This window comes from Gossypium raimondii, chromosome 12 (assembly GCF_025698545.1).
Source record: "Gossypium raimondii isolate GPD5lz chromosome 12, ASM2569854v1, whole genome shotgun sequence".
NCBI lineage: Eukaryota > Viridiplantae > Streptophyta > Magnoliopsida > Malvales > Malvaceae > Gossypium > Gossypium raimondii.
Genome location: NC_068576.1, coordinates 14,734,370 through 14,751,946, shown reverse-complemented (window position 1 = coordinate 14,751,946; position 17,577 = coordinate 14,734,370).

The following is a 17,577-nucleotide window of genomic DNA, read 5'->3' as shown; positions in this document are numbered from 1 at the left end:
TTTTCGATTCAACGAATTCACCATGACTAATAATTGAATTCCATTTTCAATTACAATTCTTTAATTAAATAATAATTGAAAAACTTAAATTGATTCTCAAGTCATTTCTATACTTAGTGAGCAAACACATTCATTTTCCAATGTAACCCATTTCTCTAACTTCACCATTTCTATACATTTATGTTCATTTGGTTCTTTATGCAATTCATTTCTAGTTTCAATGAGCTACTGAAGGGGTCGATTAGACATATATAATTAGGGCCCAAATGATTTATAATTCAGTTCCAACTTTTCTCTTATTAATTATAAACTCATTTAGTCATGAAGTCATTCCACTATACTATCGTGACTAAGCTCTCCCTAATTATATATTGTTACGAAAGCTACTCAATTAGTGCTCATCCAATGACCTTGTGATAAGTGTGTTTCCCTCATAGGATATCCTTAATCTCTTCGGGATAAATCCGTTCTCCCATTATGATCCTATTTTATCTCATGATAACACTCACATCGCCTTTCATGAAAAGTTGACTACTATCAAATAGTAATTAACTCATTTACTTTTCATCTATAATGTAATACCAATGAGAGGATATCATTTACTTATTTCTTGAGTTATGAATTGCACTATTGTGAAAGATCTTATATACTACAGAAGTCGTATACGAAACACATCTGCTTTCATTTCCTTATCTATTTGAACTCAAGCTTTTACTCACATCAAAGTAAATGAGTCACGCATACATAGTCCATCATCAACTCAACATTAAGGTATGTCACACTATGAATGTCACAAGTTAATGTATCCACAAATGAATGTAGGATCTATTCTCCTCGGGTCATGTTCGATGTACTGTCTGTCCAATCAATCACATCTATGTCTCTATCTTTAAGGAGTCATCTACTCAGACGCTTAAGACAAATTATCTCCCCAATTGGACTTGATAGACGTCATATTAGTCTTTCAACCAGATTTCTCATTTCAATTAGACTAAGGACACGTTTGGATTCATCTACTAATAAAAGTTATCTTTCTATATTATGATTTGATCAAGTAATTTTGCTTAATTAGTTAAACACTAGATAATCAGAGAGCTAATATTTGTTTTCATTTTTGTTTGCGTGCAAAAACCATTGAGGATAATATATGAGGATATTAATGTAATTTATGGATATTTTTTTAAACCAATTTGTTAGAAAAATACAATTATGCAAAATGAATATACTAACTTAGGACACTAGGTCTAACACTTACTCACCTGTCGTAGTGAAATAGATGAGCCATATTTCATATTTTAATACTATCTACATGTTTCTTAAAACTCTTAGCTATTAGAGTCTTAATAAACGAGTCCACAAGGTTTTACTCTGATACAACATTGATTACCTCCACTATTCTGTCTATTATTACCTCCCTCATGATTTGATATTTTCTATCAATGTGCTTTGTCTTCTGTGATTTCAGGTTTCCTTGATGTTAGCTATTGCCGTACTATCGTCACGATACAGTGTGATAGCTTTTTCTATACTAGAAATGACTCCAAGATCCATAAGCAACTTTGTAAGTCATATTTATTCTTTCGTAGCCTCAAAAAAAGCCACATATTCAGCCTTCATAGCGGAGTCAGCAGTACAACTCTGCTTGACACTTCTCCACACTATGGACTCGCTGCCTAGAATAAAAACACAACCCAATGTCAATTTCCTTGAACCTCGACATGTTTGGAAGTCTGAATTGGTATAACTTATAGGAGTAAGATCTCCTCTGAAATAAATAAGCATATAATCTCTTGTTCTTCGTGAATACTTGAGTATATGCTTTGTAACAGCCTGTCCAATGAGGTCTCGGTATCTAATTACTGTTTAAAGTATTTTGGTGAATTAAATGTAGAGATGAGTAAGTGAATTGTTTGTTTTGATTAAGTATAGAATTCTTTGTATACAACGCTTGGCGGACTCTCTGTGTTGGCGAAGATGTGAGGTTTGGCGAACTCTTTCGTTAAGTGTATGCCACCTAGATGCTTGGCAAATTCATTTCGTTTATTGTTGAATGCAATTTTTTTATTTTTAAATAAGGAAATTTAGTTAGTTAAACTAAGACATAGTTAGAATGGAGCTAAGTTATTGTAGATGAAAAGAATTAATTTTTTTATAACTGCACTTAATCATAAGAATCAAGAGTGTTAGTGGAATATTTTGATTTTTCCACTACACCGTGTCTCCATGCTTAGGTATATAAGGATAGAAATGCCTTCATCGAAAATCTTTATGTTTTCTTTGTGTTCATCTTCCTCCCCGATCTTCTTTGCATTTTCTAAAAACTGAAGTCCAGGAAACCTGTCTGAAATTGGGTTAGTAGTAGCCAGCTAACTTATACGGTTGTCATAGCTCTTTGGTAATTACTGCTAAACCCTATGTTCTTTTTAATAAGCAATTACATGGGCCATAGATATGGTGAAAAAAATTAGTTAAAGCGCGTTCGTTCATCTTTGAAAACACATGTTATTATTTCTTTAAAAAAACGATGAGGATAATTTCAAAATTTTGATAAAAAAAGTCCTTTATTATTATTTGGAAATCCACTTAGTGATTCTTTTAAATTCAGATTTGATATATTGAATTTGGCGAAAAAAAATTATTAGAAAAAAAAATCCAATTTATTCAATCCAAGTATAATCCATGAAAAATGTCCAAATGTTCAGAGTTTAAAAATCCCATGCCACAGTTCTATAGTCTAACATAAAATAAAATCCCAAATAGCAATAAAGTCCATAAAAGTCCCAAGTGTAATAAAAATCCATATTTATATTAAACCATTTCTGAGAGAATCACCAACGACCGTATTCTAGTCCTAACCACGAGGATTATATGAAACACATGAATATAGTGGGTGAACTTTAAAAGGCCCAGTGTGAGATCATCAGAAATAAAATTACATACAAATCAAAATATCAATTTTAACTTATCAATCGTCACAATAATCACAAGTTCTAACACTAAAACTTATGCATGAACATGTTGATGTATACTTTAAAGCGATGCACATTTTATAAAATCTCCCACCCATCTCCGCTACAACCAATACCGAGTACCCCAGAACTCGTCCATCCGAACCACCATTTATAGACAAGCCACCACTGATTTGCAGATAAACTGCCACCGATAACACATTGTGGACAAGCCACCACATATGCAGATATACTATTACTAAAACACTTTGTTGAAAGCCACCACTGATTTGCAGATAAACTGCCACTAACTTCCTACTTTCACAAACCTACCCCATGCATGTGATATGACAATTTCAGTTTTTAACACATATTATTAACTTTTCCACCTAGGCATGTAAAAGTGCTCTTATAATCACATATCCAATATTGATCACTTAAAATCAGTTTAACATGTTTTAACATGCTTTTCGCATTAGATCATGGATCTCAAATTTACACATACACATATATAAATATCATATGCTTTAGATCATCAAAAGTATCACACATGCCATGTATCACAAATCATAAGGATGAGATTTACACATCTCTCATAATCACAGTTACCATCACAACATATATCATGCTTTCATAGAACCCTTTGGTTAGGTTTACTTGGTAATCATTTTCGATCAGTTTTTCAACCCTCATTTAAAGTACTCATTGTACTTGCCTTTAATCTCAATTTTATTATTAACATACTTTGTTTATTAGACATTATATTTAATCTAAATGGTATTGAATCCACACATTTTTTGTAGATCCAAAATGCCATAATCCCCTAGTAGTGATTTCGCTTGGATCTAAACCCGAAAGACTTATCTAACACACAACAATGTATATTGGTTAGGATCCCTCAAAAGTATTTTATTACTACTAAAATAGTCACTAAAAGTCTTACCATAACATTTACCCTACAGTTTGCACACTCAAATTGATAATCTCGGATCCAAAGTTAAGGATCTCTCCTATTGTTATTGTTTGACCCTTCAAAAAATATAAAGAGTAGTGTTAACACGTGAAATAAAAATAACTTCAATGACAACTATACCATTCAGCCAATAGATGAAAACACTAAGAGGAGAAGTTGATGATCGAATAACCCACTCTTACACACTCAATCAATTCGAGATGGTCGATGGATCAATATAAACATGAGATCGAAGAGTTGGGTGATCTAAAAGAATTATTAAAATAAATAGGGTATAATGTTAATCAAAATAAAAAGAATGATAAAGAAATGAGGAGAAAAAAAGGAAAAACTCAACCACCGGTGGCAACGGCGGTCCGAAGAAGGGTATAGTAAAAAGAAATGGTAGAGGTTCGACAAAATAAAGGTGAAATATATAGATGAAAGGAAGAGGGATGGAGGTGAAAATAATTTGCGGTGTCTACAATGGCAATGATCGGTAATGAGGAAGAGAAGGAAAAGTGGTGGCTACGAGGCACAGTGGTTGGTGGTGAAGGGTTCAGTCACGGTGGAGGAAAGAAGCAAAAGCGAAAAGTGAACAGGGTGGTGGTTTTGTAAAAGTAGAGAAAATAGGTGAGGATATAATAGGAAAGAGAGAGAAATAAGATTGAGGAAGGAGGCTCTTTGTTTAGGTTCAATGAACCTCTTCTATGGCAAGGGTGAGATGAAATGACAAGAGAGGGAGACATGGAGTAAAAAGGGGGACCATGCTCCCTCAACTTATGTGAAGTTTGACCCATAATGGAGGAAAAGAATCCTCCTATTCATGGAAGTTATGTGGTGGACGGAAAGCTTAATAAAAGAATAGGTTTTTGTGTAAAAAAATTAAATTAAAATGTGTGAACAAGGGGACTTGAACTTAGGACCACTAGGATAGCTAAGGAGCATTAAACTAGTAGACTACTTCACTTCATTGTTTTAATTTTTGTGCCACTAATTATAAAAATGTGGGATGTAACAACTCGACCCTCCTTAAAAATAAAATTCATCCTTGAAATTTACCTGATGAGAAAGTGTGAGGGTATTGTTGTCGCATCGAATCTTCTGGCTTCCAAGTGGCCTTATTAGAGCCATGATATCTCCACAAAACCTTCATGAGTGCAATTTGTTTCCTCCGTGAAACCTTGACCTCACGATCAATAATCTATACCTGTTCCTATTAAAATGACAAATCTGAACGAAAATCAATCTCCTCAACTGCAACTATATGAGAGGGGTCAGACCAGTATCGTCTCATCATGGACAGATGAAAAACATCGTGGAAACAATCCAACTCTGGACGTAACTCTAGCTAGTATGCCACTGGTCCAACTCTATTAATGATACAATAGGGTCCAATTAACCTCGGACTCAATTTCCTCATGCAGCCAAACCTCAACACTTTCTTTCAAAGTGAATTCTTAAGGAAGCCTCGATCACCAACGTTGAACTCTATATCCTTCCTCTTCAAGTCAGAATATGGCTTTTGGCAATCTGATGCTACTTTTAAATGATTTTGGATAATCTTCACAGTATGCTCAGTTTCTTGCACTAGATCTGATCCTAAAACTTTCTTCTCAAAAGCTTTAGAATGAGCCATTATTATACGAGCTTCAGAAGGAGCCATTATCTAAAACTTTCTTGCACATAGAGGTGTCGTACATTTGTATCCATAAAGAGCTTCAGAAGGAGCCATCAAAATGCTCGACTGGAAGCTATTATTATACGTGAATTCAGTAATCGACAGATGTTCCACCCAACTGCCTCAAAATTTAATCATGCAACCTCTTAACATATCTTTGAGAATCTGGAGAACTCTCTTAGACTACCCATCAGACTGTGGATGAAAAGTTGTATTGAAGTTCAACCTCGTACCAAGTGCCTCATACAGTTTCTTTCAAAATTGATACGTGAAACAAAAAATTTGATAAAAAATGATAAAAATCGGTACGCATTGGTAGAAAATGCTCAGACTTAGTCAACTGGCCAACAATCACTCAGATGGAGTCTTTCTTAGAAGGCATCAAAGGTAGCCCACTAACAAAGTCCATGGTGACATGTTCCCATTTCGCTAAAGACTTGAAATTTGTCGGAGCAAACTAGACTGCTTAAGTCCCAGTCACCAATACTGCTCATGAAGATCCTGATACATCTTACTCCCTCCAGGATGAATAGCGTAAGGACTGCTATGCGCTTCCCTCAAAATAGACTTTTTCAAATCTAAATCTGAAGGTACACAAAATCTCCCACGATAGCACAAAACTCCCTTAGAATTAAAAGCAAAATCCGAAGTCTTGCCCTCATGGATAAGTTTTACATGAGGTGCTAAATGTAACATCCCAATTTCGGGTCTAGTCGGAACAATGGTTTCGGGACCACAAATTCGATGAGGAAAAAATTATTTTATTATATTTTTATGGTCTACAATTTTACGGAATGATTTTATGAAAATTGCGTTCGAAAATTTTGATGTTCGGGCACTCAATTTAGTCAAGAGGACTAAATTGTACAAAGTGCAAAAGTTGAGTTCACATGTTAGAGGTGTCCAATTGTTATGAAATTTAAATTGGAGGTCCTTAAATGGAAATTAGACCATTGGTTAAATTGTGGACAAAAATGGATATGAGATAAGTGAAATATGATATTTTTAAGTGAAGGTCGGAGTCATAGTTAGGGTTTTCAAGCTTCCATGCTCCATAGTAAGTGATCCCAAGCCTTGTTTTTAATGTTCTTTACGTTTTGGAGTCCTGGTAACTTGATTTAGCTTATTCTAGCAATAATTTAACCTAGGGTTCATATTTGGAAAAAAACCCATGGGTGAAATGTGTTTATGTTGATGTTTTACAGTAGAATATGAATCTTGGAATTATGTTAAAAAACTTTTGCTAAGCGATTTTAAGTGAAAACGAGTAAAACGACATAATCGGTAAAAATACCTAATGTTCATATGTAAGTGTTAGAGTGGGAATTTGATGTTGCCATAGAAGGAACAAATGTCCAGCATGTCATAAAACAAAAGAATAGGTGATGAAGTTTAATTTTCGAGCTTTGGGGCAAAAGTGTAATTATGTAAAAGTTTTGGGGCACAATTGTAATTTTTCCAAATTTCGAGTCAAGGATTGTTTTGATGAATGTGAGTATTAAATAAGATAAATTTGCTATTATAGATCAAGAAGAATGAAATCCGGAGTTAGACCGGGGAAAGAAAATGGTTGAAGACTAAAGTGCTAGATTTGATCATATTTTGTATCGAGGTAAGTTTACAGTAAATAAATGTAATATTTTGATAATTATTATTAATGCTGTTATTTTTCAACAATTATGTATTTATTTCATGAAAATATCTAATGTTGACTTAAGTATGAGATGACAGAGAATCAGTGATAAAAGCCCCGTTGAAACATTGGGATTGTATCGGATACAAATATCATGACATTAAGGGAATGAGATCCTATGTAAGACCATGTCTGGGACATGGAGTTGGCACCGAGATGAGAGGTCCCATGTAAGACCATGTCTAGGAATGGCGTTGGCACCGAGATGAGAGGTCCCCCGTAAAACCATGTCTGGGACATGGCATGGGCACTGGTATGAGAACTCTCATGTAAGACCATCTCTGGGATATGGCATTGGCAGTATAGAAAACATCCCATGTAAGACTATGTCTGGGACATAGCTTTGGCATGTATTATCAGACAGGAGACCAGAGTATCCTTAGTATTCCAAGTGATTCAACGGGCTAGTAAATAGACCATGTTACATGAAAGTTCAGATAAAAGCATAATAATAAATTCAGGTGAGCTATAGGATTGAGAATATCTCAGTTATTAGTTCAGAAAGAAATTTCAGCAAGGGAGGACTAAGTTATAATCATGAGTTATTTAAGTAAGCAAGTAAGTAAACAAGTAAGTGAGTAAGTAAAGAAGCGAGTAAAGATTCTAATGTTTGATGAAATTTATGAGTATGATTATTTATGATAAATGTTGTTATTTATTTACTTGTAAACTTACTAAGCTTTATGCTTACTTTCTTTATTTTCCTTATTTTTATAGTATCGTCAAGTCAGTTCGGGGATCACAAGGACGTCGGAGTTCGTCTCACACTATCTACAGACATCTCGGTATTATGTGATTTCGAAACGTGTAAAGCTATGGCATGTATAGAGACTTAGTCATTTTGAGTGTGTTTATATGATAAGGCTAATGGTTAGCTGTTGAAATGGCTAATTAAGAACATGTGTGGTGTTATGGATGCCTAAATGATAATAAATACAAAGAAATTATAAAAGAGTAAAAATTTGCAATGGAATAGTTTTTGGACAGCAGCAGTGACGTGATTTTGAAAAATCACCAAGGATAGTAGAAATGGAATTAGAGAGTGAATGATATATATAATTAAGGTTTATCGAGTCTATTTTCACACGAAAGAAATGGTGTAGGCAAAGAAATTTTATATTAGGATATATTTGTATTTTAGTGAGACAGGTCAGAGTTGTTTTTGAAGTCCCCTGTTTTGACTTTAGAAAATCATTAAAAATTGTACAGAAATAATTATGATTCATAATTTATATTTCTAGAATCCTTAGTGAGTCAATTTTCAAAATACAATAACAAGAAAATTATATGAATTTTTTACAATGAGATAACTGATATTTAGTACAGAGAGGTCAGAACTGTCAAGTAGAGAAACAATGGAGAATTTAACTAATAAACTGTACTAATTGGCTAACGCAAAAATTTTAGAAATTTTATAGTAAGAATATATTTGAGTCTAATTTCAGGGAAAATTTACGGATCTAAATTTCAAGTTTTTTAACTCGAGTTATAATTAAATTAGTGACTATCATGCGAGTGGACAACTTTACTGTAAATAGTGATATAAGTTATTTTTGATTTGTTTAAGTGTTCGGAAAATTTTTAGTGTTTCTGGTTTGGACCCAAATCATTTTCGTTGCATGTTTTAGGGTCTTGATGGTCATTTTTAAAGACATATTGATTGAACATGAGTGAATTAATTTTAAAATCAAATTTTTATACTCCGAACTGATAAGTTAAATCAAATAACGCCTCGTGCTCGACTCCGGCAACGGTCTCGGGTAAGGGTGTTACACTAAATATGTATTCGGTAATTGTTTCAACCTAATCTCCTCCAACAGAGTAGGACGCACTTGCAATGCTGCAAGTAAGCCTCCATCGTCAAACAAAATCAACCTAGCAAACATTGCTCTTAACTCACTCATCGCTTTTTACTCAATGCATCGACCACGACATCAGCTTTACCCGAGTGGTACTCAATGGTGTAGTCGTAGAACTTAAGTAGCTCTATCTATTGCCTCTGTCTCAAGTTCAAATCCTTCTGATGAAGGAGATACTTAAGACTCTTATGATCTGTGTAGATGACACACTTCTCCCCATAAAGGTAGTACCTCCAGATCATAAGAGCGAAAATCACTGCAGCCAATTCAAGGTCATGCGTTGGATAGTTACACTCATGCGGTTTGAGTTGCCTCGAAGCATATGCCACTACTTTCCCGTCTTGGATCAATACACATCCGAGACTTGTATGAGAAGCGTCACATAATCCTTATCAGACTCAAGTTGGATCAATACGGGGGACAGGGTTAATACTGCCTTGAGCTTTTTAAAACTAGCATGTTGTTCATCACTCCATTTAAACAGTGCACTCTTTCTCAATAGCTTCATCATCAATGCCGCAATCAATGAAAATCCTTCAACAAACCTCTGATGATACCCAGCAAGTCTAAGAAAACTCCAAATCTCACTAACATTCTTAAGCTGCTTCCAATCCAAAAAACCTCGATTTTCTTAGGGTCAACATGGATACCCTTAGCAGATACCACGTGTCCCGAAAACATCACTTCTCAGAGCCAAAACTCACACTTACTTAGCTTCGTGTACAACGTTTTCTCACGTAAGGTTTGAAAACCTTAAGTGTTCCTCATCCTCCAACTCAGACTTGGAGTAGATCAGAATGTTATCAATGGAGACCACTACAAACTAATTGAGATAAGGCGGAACGACTCTATTCATGATATCCATGAAAGCGGTGAGAGCAATCATAAGTCCGAAGGGCATCACTAGAAATTCATAATTTCCATATTGAGTCCCAAAAGTAGTTTTAGGTAGATCAACCTCTCTCACCTACAATTAATAGTAACTTCACCTCAGATCAATCTTGGAGAAAATTGTGGCAACCCTAAATTGATCAAAAAGGTTGTCGATCCTCAGTAGAGGGTACTTATTCCTCACAGTCACTTTGATCAACTAACGATAATCGATTCAAAGCCTCATCGACCTATCCTTCTTCTTTTTAAATAGCACTGGAGCTCCTCCATAGTGATACACTTGGCCTTATGAAGCCACAATCAAGTAACTCTTGCAACTACACTTTGAGCTCTTTAAGCTCCTTAAGTGCCATACAATAAGGTGCAATAGACACCGGTACTGTCCCAACCAGCAACTCAATTCCGAACTCGACCTCACATTCTAGAGGTAAACAAGGCAAGTCTTCTAAAAATATGTCTGGAAACTCTTTCACTACATGAATGTTCTCCAACACTGCACCATCCACTTTCGTATCCAAGCTATACACAAGATAGGCCTCACATCCTTTATGAATCAAATTATTCGCTACTAAGGTAGAGATCACATTTGATAAATAATTCTGATGCTCCTCGATCATAATTATTTCATTCCCATCTATTGTCCTCAGGGTAACTCATTTCGTATCACAATCAAGACTAACACAATGCTCACTTAACCAATCTATGGCAATTATAAGATCAAATTCTCTAAAAGGAAATTCCATTAGATGAGCAAGAAATACCTCACCTTGGACTTGCAACCGACATCTCCAATATATCTTATTCATATGCACAGATTACCCTAAGGGACTAAGGATAGTTACATCACTTACAGTCTCTTCTGCTCGAATTCCTAACTTATCAACCATCACACAAGACAGATTTGAGTGGGTAGAACCTATATCAATTAATGCAAAGTATGGAACAACATTAACAATAAAAGTACCTTCTATCATGTCTGCTGCATCACGATCCTCTCTGCGACTAGTCGCATACACAAGTGCTTGCTGCCTCTGCCCAGCGTTTTTGCCTCTATTTTGACACTAAGCTCCCTGAGCCGCTGTCCAGCTCTCTAGTTCTGGGTTCAATTCTGTCCCGATGCTTACATATGTTCATTAAGTTGTGGACAATCTCGAATCTTATGATTTAGTGACCAACACTTCAGACACGCACCCATGCACTTCCAACAGTCACCTAAATGCCTCTTACCACAAATGGCATAGTTCTGAGCTCTACCTCCAGTTGCAATGAAGTCCTGGTGGGGTTGTTCCTCTCTGGCTCATTTAACTGGACGTGAAGCCTACACATTAGGGCATGTTCTCTCTTCACAGAAACTCTCGCCTGCTCATTTCTTTCTCGCTTTATGCGCTTGACTTCCTCACAGATTTTGGTTTTCTCCACCAAAGCTTCAAAAACCCTTTCTTGAAGCGGGGCCACATGCATCATCAGCTCAAATCTCAGCCCAAACTCAAATTGGCCACACTTATCCTACTAATTCGCAATCATACCCAGAACATAACGGTTAAACCTTAAAAACTCAGCCTCATATTCGATCACGGATATGTTACCTTGCCTGAGCTCAATAAATTCCAGTCTTCTGCCTTAACGTACCTCATGTCCACATATTTCTTTTGCAAGGCATCTAGAAAATGCTCCCACGTTAGTCAATCGACTTGAGTACCTCTTACAATGGTTGCCACCAGCGATAGGCCTCATCTCGTAGTATTGACACAGTCCCTTTAAGCTTCTGCTTTGGGATGCACTCCATATCATATAAAATCCTCTTGTACCCTCCAACCAGTATTCAGCTACAGTGAGGGCCATTCCTACAACACCCTTAAATAGCTCGGCTCTACTCGAACAAAGCCTCTCAACTATAGGTACACGACTTTTGGCCCCAGTCTGAGCACCCGCCACTCGCTCTAACACTCGAAGCATGGATTACAATATAGCCTCGTTTGTAGGCTCATGTTGACTCTCCTCAATAGTGGGTGCACATTCAACATTTTCCACTGCTGGCTAAGGAGTTCGCACTTGGGATGCGGACAAGTTGATCTGGGTTCCTTGACCCTGCTCTCCGCGAGCACTCATTCCCCGAGTTCCCACTCCGCGGGTACTCATTTTAAGTCTTATGACTTTTATTTCAATAGAGGTAGGTTATTATGCTATCACTTGAAAATTTTTTAATCGAAGTTTTATTTCAATTTACACTTGTCTCACTATCTATTGTGTAACACCCCAAACCCAGCCTAGACGTTATGGTCAAATTTGGAGATGTCACAAAGAACGGTTTTAAAAACAGTGCCGCTTCGATAAATCATCCAGGTTTAGTAAACCATATTCGTTTATAATTATTACTAAAAGCGTTATTTAATTAATTCATTTGCCAAAACATAATTTACAGTGGAAGTCTTAGAAATCGTTATATTTGGAAATCCCATTCGTATTTTTAGAGAAAAAAATAAACTTTTGTTTAAGTAAAAACTATGTTTTTAGCCAACCGTTGCATATAAAGAGATAAAACGACAATCCAAATCAAAAATAAAACCAAACAGTCCGGAGAGTCCCTTAATTACAAAAAGCCCAAAAATAATCCTTAATTAAATAAAAACCATTAATCAAAAATAGTTCACAAACTTGTGGCCACCGAGAGACTCCGCCGCACCGATCTACCTAAGTTTGTTGATTACCTGGACAGAACAAACAAACAGATGTAAGTTTTCGTAAACTTAGTGTGTAACCCAACAGAAATAGACATGATATAATACAGATATCTCATATACAGTTAGATTATGATTCGGACTTAAGTCCTTTAGAGATACAAATAATACAATCAGATAAGTAGAATAGATATACAGAATCCTACCCCCATCCTCTACACACCAACTCCAACCACCTTATCACACCATGTGGGGTTAAAAACACCCACCCATCCCTACACACCGTATAGTGTCGATACGACACAAAACATATAAGATGCAGTTAAGCTACCAGAGTATAGGCGAAAGGTCGTCATACAGATCACTTCCTCTACATATACAATTCCTACCCCAAAAATAAATGCAGAGTACAGATACAGAAATATCATGCTTAACATGCTCGCATACAAATAACATATATATTTAGCAGAAAAGTCAAACATGCATAACGGTGTCCTACTCAGATTACACCATTAAAATATCAGATTACATAATTTAGGGTTTGGTTAGCCCTTACCGACCCTAGGGTAAGCCCACAGTTGATCAGAATGACTCGTTCGACCCTAGGGAAAACTTCAGAATTATGGGCCACATCCCATGTGGACCCACATGCCCGTGTGGCCCACACACCTAGATTGGCCTTACCCGTGTGTCGCACACGGCCTGGCCCAAAACCCATACGGCTACACTCACACCATCACACGGTCGTGTCTTACGCATGGCTGCACTTTCGCCATACACACGGCCATGTCTCGCACACGGCCAGGCAAACACCCGTGTGGCGTCGACAGAATGCCTTTTCGACTCTTGGTAAAACCCACTTTTCTGCGTTTTGGGAACACACCTGGTACGATTTTGATGCGAAATCACTCTCGAGCCAACCAGCACCTAAAATCGATACAACACAACTTCCAAAATCAGTCTAAAGTTACAGTTAAACTGAACTAACAGAACCGACAATAGTGAAAATCAAGTGTAAAACCGTTACTCAAATTCCCAAACAATTTCGACTACGATTTCGCGAGAGGAGAGTCTTGTTCGTCACGATTCGCTGCTGCCAAAAACACAATTTCAATACCAACGAAAAATCAAGATCGTTCAAAATGTATTTAAAGGAAAAATCTCTCTAACCAAAGAAAAGCATTCTATCACCACTTACCAATGCACAAGAACACCGAAAAACCAAAATACCGAGTTTGAACAATTTAATTGACAAAAAAACGCAGAGAAAAGGGCAAAACCAACGTCAAAATTTTTGAGAGAGAGAGAGAAAGATCCCAAATTTTTGAAAAAAAAATAAAATTAGATAACCTCAATATCCCAACACTCCACTATCATCTTAACCACAACTACCCACTCACTCAATCTACCAATCCCATCCAAACTCTCTCAGCTAACCGAGGAAAAAATTAATACCCACGCTCACATAAAGATTTGGACACAGAACCGCCAACACACCAACTCATTACCACTCGAACCAACAACCTCATTCTGATATGGATTAACAGACAATTTTATGTAAACTCACTGAGTAAGGATAAGGCTAGGTTTAGAAACATAACAAAATTTTCCAAAAGTGGGACTTGAACCCAAGACCTCTCACACACACCCAAAACACTTAACCACTGCAATAAATATACATTTTAGTCAGGTATTTATAGAAACAAAAATAAATTATTTAAGGTGTTACAACTGCAACCCCTAAAAGAAATTTTGACATCGAAATTTACCTGATCCGAACAGATGAGGATACTACTGACTTATCAAGAGTATTGATTCTGCCACAGAACCTTCACCAACGGGATGGACTTCCTTCTCAGAACCTTAATATCACGATCAAACACCTGAACTAGCTCCTTATCAAAAGTAAAATTTGGCCTAACATCATTCTCCTAAACATAGACAACATAAGATGGATCAGACCGGTATCGCCTCAACATCGAGGCGTGAAACACATCATTGATACAGTCCAACTCTTGAGGTAGCTCTAACTGTAAGCGATCAGTTCCACAGGCTTCAGAATCTGATATGGCCAAATGACCCATGGGCTCAACCTGCCCTTACGACCGAACCTCAGAACTTTCTTCCACGTAGAAACCTTGAGAAAAATGAAGTCACCCATAGAGTACTCGATATCTCTGCTTTTCAGATCCGCAGAGGACTTCTATCTATCAAAAGTCGCCTTTAGATGATCCTGAATCAATCTAACCTTATCTTCAATCTTGAAAACCAACTCAAGACGCAAAACTTGGCACTCACCCAACTCAGTCCAACAAAGCAGAGTACAACACTTACGACCGTACAAAGCCTCGTATGGTGTCATCTGGATGCTAGATTGGAACTGTTAGTGTAGGCGAACTCAACTAATGGCAGAAAATCCTCCTAACTACCTCAGAAATCAATCACACAACTCCGAAGCATATCCTCTAGTATATCTAAATCACCCTCTCAGATTGACCATCGGTCTGAGGATTAAACATAGTACTCAAGTCCAATCTCAAACCCAAAGCCTTATGCAGTTTCTTCCAGAACCGAGAAGTGAAGCGAGGATCCCTATATAATTGAAATTGGAACCCCATGCATTCTTACAATTTCGGAGATATAAAGCTTCGCTAACTATTGCAGAGAGTTGTCCATCTGAACTGGAATAAAATGGGTGAACTTGGCCAATCGATCCACGATGACCCAAACAAAATCCTTCTCAGTGGGTGTCAAGGGCAACCCACTAACGAAGTCCATCATCACTCGTTCCTATTTCCATAAGAGAATCTTAATAGATTGTAGCAAACCCGAAGGCAATTGGTGCTCAGCCTTAGCTTGCTGGCACATCAAACAACGAGTAACAAAATCTATAACCTCGTGTTTCAAACTCGGCTTCCAATACAATTCACAAAATCCTGATACATTTTATTACCACCGGGATATGTAGCATAAGGGGTACTATGTGCCTCCCTCAGAATCGACTGTCTCGTATTAGAATCATTCGGCACACAACCTTAACCTCGAAAACACCGAACCCCATCTTTATTCAACCCAAAATCAGATGTATTGCCACTCTTAACCTGACGAAACCTCAGAACCAAAGACTTATCCCCCAACTACTTTTCTCAAATCTGTCCAATACAAGTCAGCTTAACTTACAACTCGGCTAACAAACCCCCATCATCGAACAAACAAAGATGACCGAACATCCCTCTACGACTGAGAGCGTCGGCCACCACCTTGGCCTTACCAAAATGATACTCTATCATGCAGTCATAATCTTTAAGTAGCTCAATCCACCGATGCTGTGTAAGATTCAACTCTTTTTGAGTAAGGAGATACTTGAGGCTCTTATGATCAATGTAAATGGCACACATCTCACCATACAGATAGTTCCTCCAGATCTTTAACGCAAATACTACAGCAGCTAACTCAAGATCATGTGTCGGGTAATTTCCCTCGCACCTTTGCACAGAAGCTTAGTCAAAGGGGCTGCAATCAGAGAGAACCCTCAACAAAACGCCGATAATATCCCAAAAGACCCAGAAAACTACGAATCTCAGATACGTTCTTAGGTTATTTCCAACCAAGCACAACCTCAATCTTCTTAGTATCAACTCGGATCCCCTCGGCAAAAACCACGTGCCCTAGAAAAGTTACCTCACGCAACCAGAACTCACACTTGCTCAACTTAGCGTAAAGTTGTTTCTCTCGACGTATTTGAATCACTACTCTAAGATGCTCATCATGCTCATCCTCAGTCTTAGAGTAAACCAAAATATCGTCAATGAGGACCACAACGAACTGATCTAGATACGACTGAAAAACTCGGTTCATCAGATCCATGAATGCAGCCGGAGCATTCATCAAACCAAAGGACTTAACTAGGAACTCGTAGTGCCCATAACGAGTCCTAAATGATGTCTTATGAATATCTACCTCCTTAACTCTCAACTGATGACACCCAGATCAAAGATCTATTTTTGAAAAAATTAAAGCCTTTTAGAACTGATCAAACATGTCATCAATCCTCGGAAGTGGGTACTTATTCCTCACAGTCAGTTTATTCAACTCCCGGTAGTCAATGCACATCCTCATGGTACCATCCTTTTTCTTTACAAACAGAACCAGTGCCCCCATGAAGACACACTAGGATGGATGAAACCAAGATCCAAAAACTCTTGAAGTTGAGCCTTAAGCTCCGTAAGCTCCTTCGGTGCCATTCGATAATGAGTGATGGACACCTGAGCTGTGCCCGGTAGAAGCTCAATGTCGAACTCAACTTCTAGATTTGAAAGTAAACCCGGTAATTCCTCAAGAAAGACATCCAAAATTTCCCTCGGTGTTCTGATATCCCTAACAGAAGAGTCCCAAGAAATTGAAACACTAACAAAAACCATATACACCCCACACCCTTTCGAACCAATTTATTAGCCATAAGGGCGGAGATCACACTAGACAAGTAATCTAGATGCTCACCGGTCACAACCACTTTCTTATCATCCACCGTCCTCAAAACAACCCTTTTAGTCGCACAGTCCAGACTAACTTGGTGCTCAACACACCAATCCATACCCAGAATCAAGTGTAACTCCCTAAACGGTAGCACCATCAAATTTGACAGAAACACAGTCCATTTTCCTTCCAATGGTGCATTCCTATAAAGTCTACTTACTCGAACAGACTGCCCCAATGGACTCAGTACGGTAATCTCACTAGAACTGCACTCCATAAAAATCTCCAAGTTTTCTGAAACAGTATTAGCTACATAGGAATGTGTTGAACCTATGTCTATCAGAGCAGTATAAGGAACATAAAAAATAAAGAATGTACCCATGATCAAATCAGGAGCAT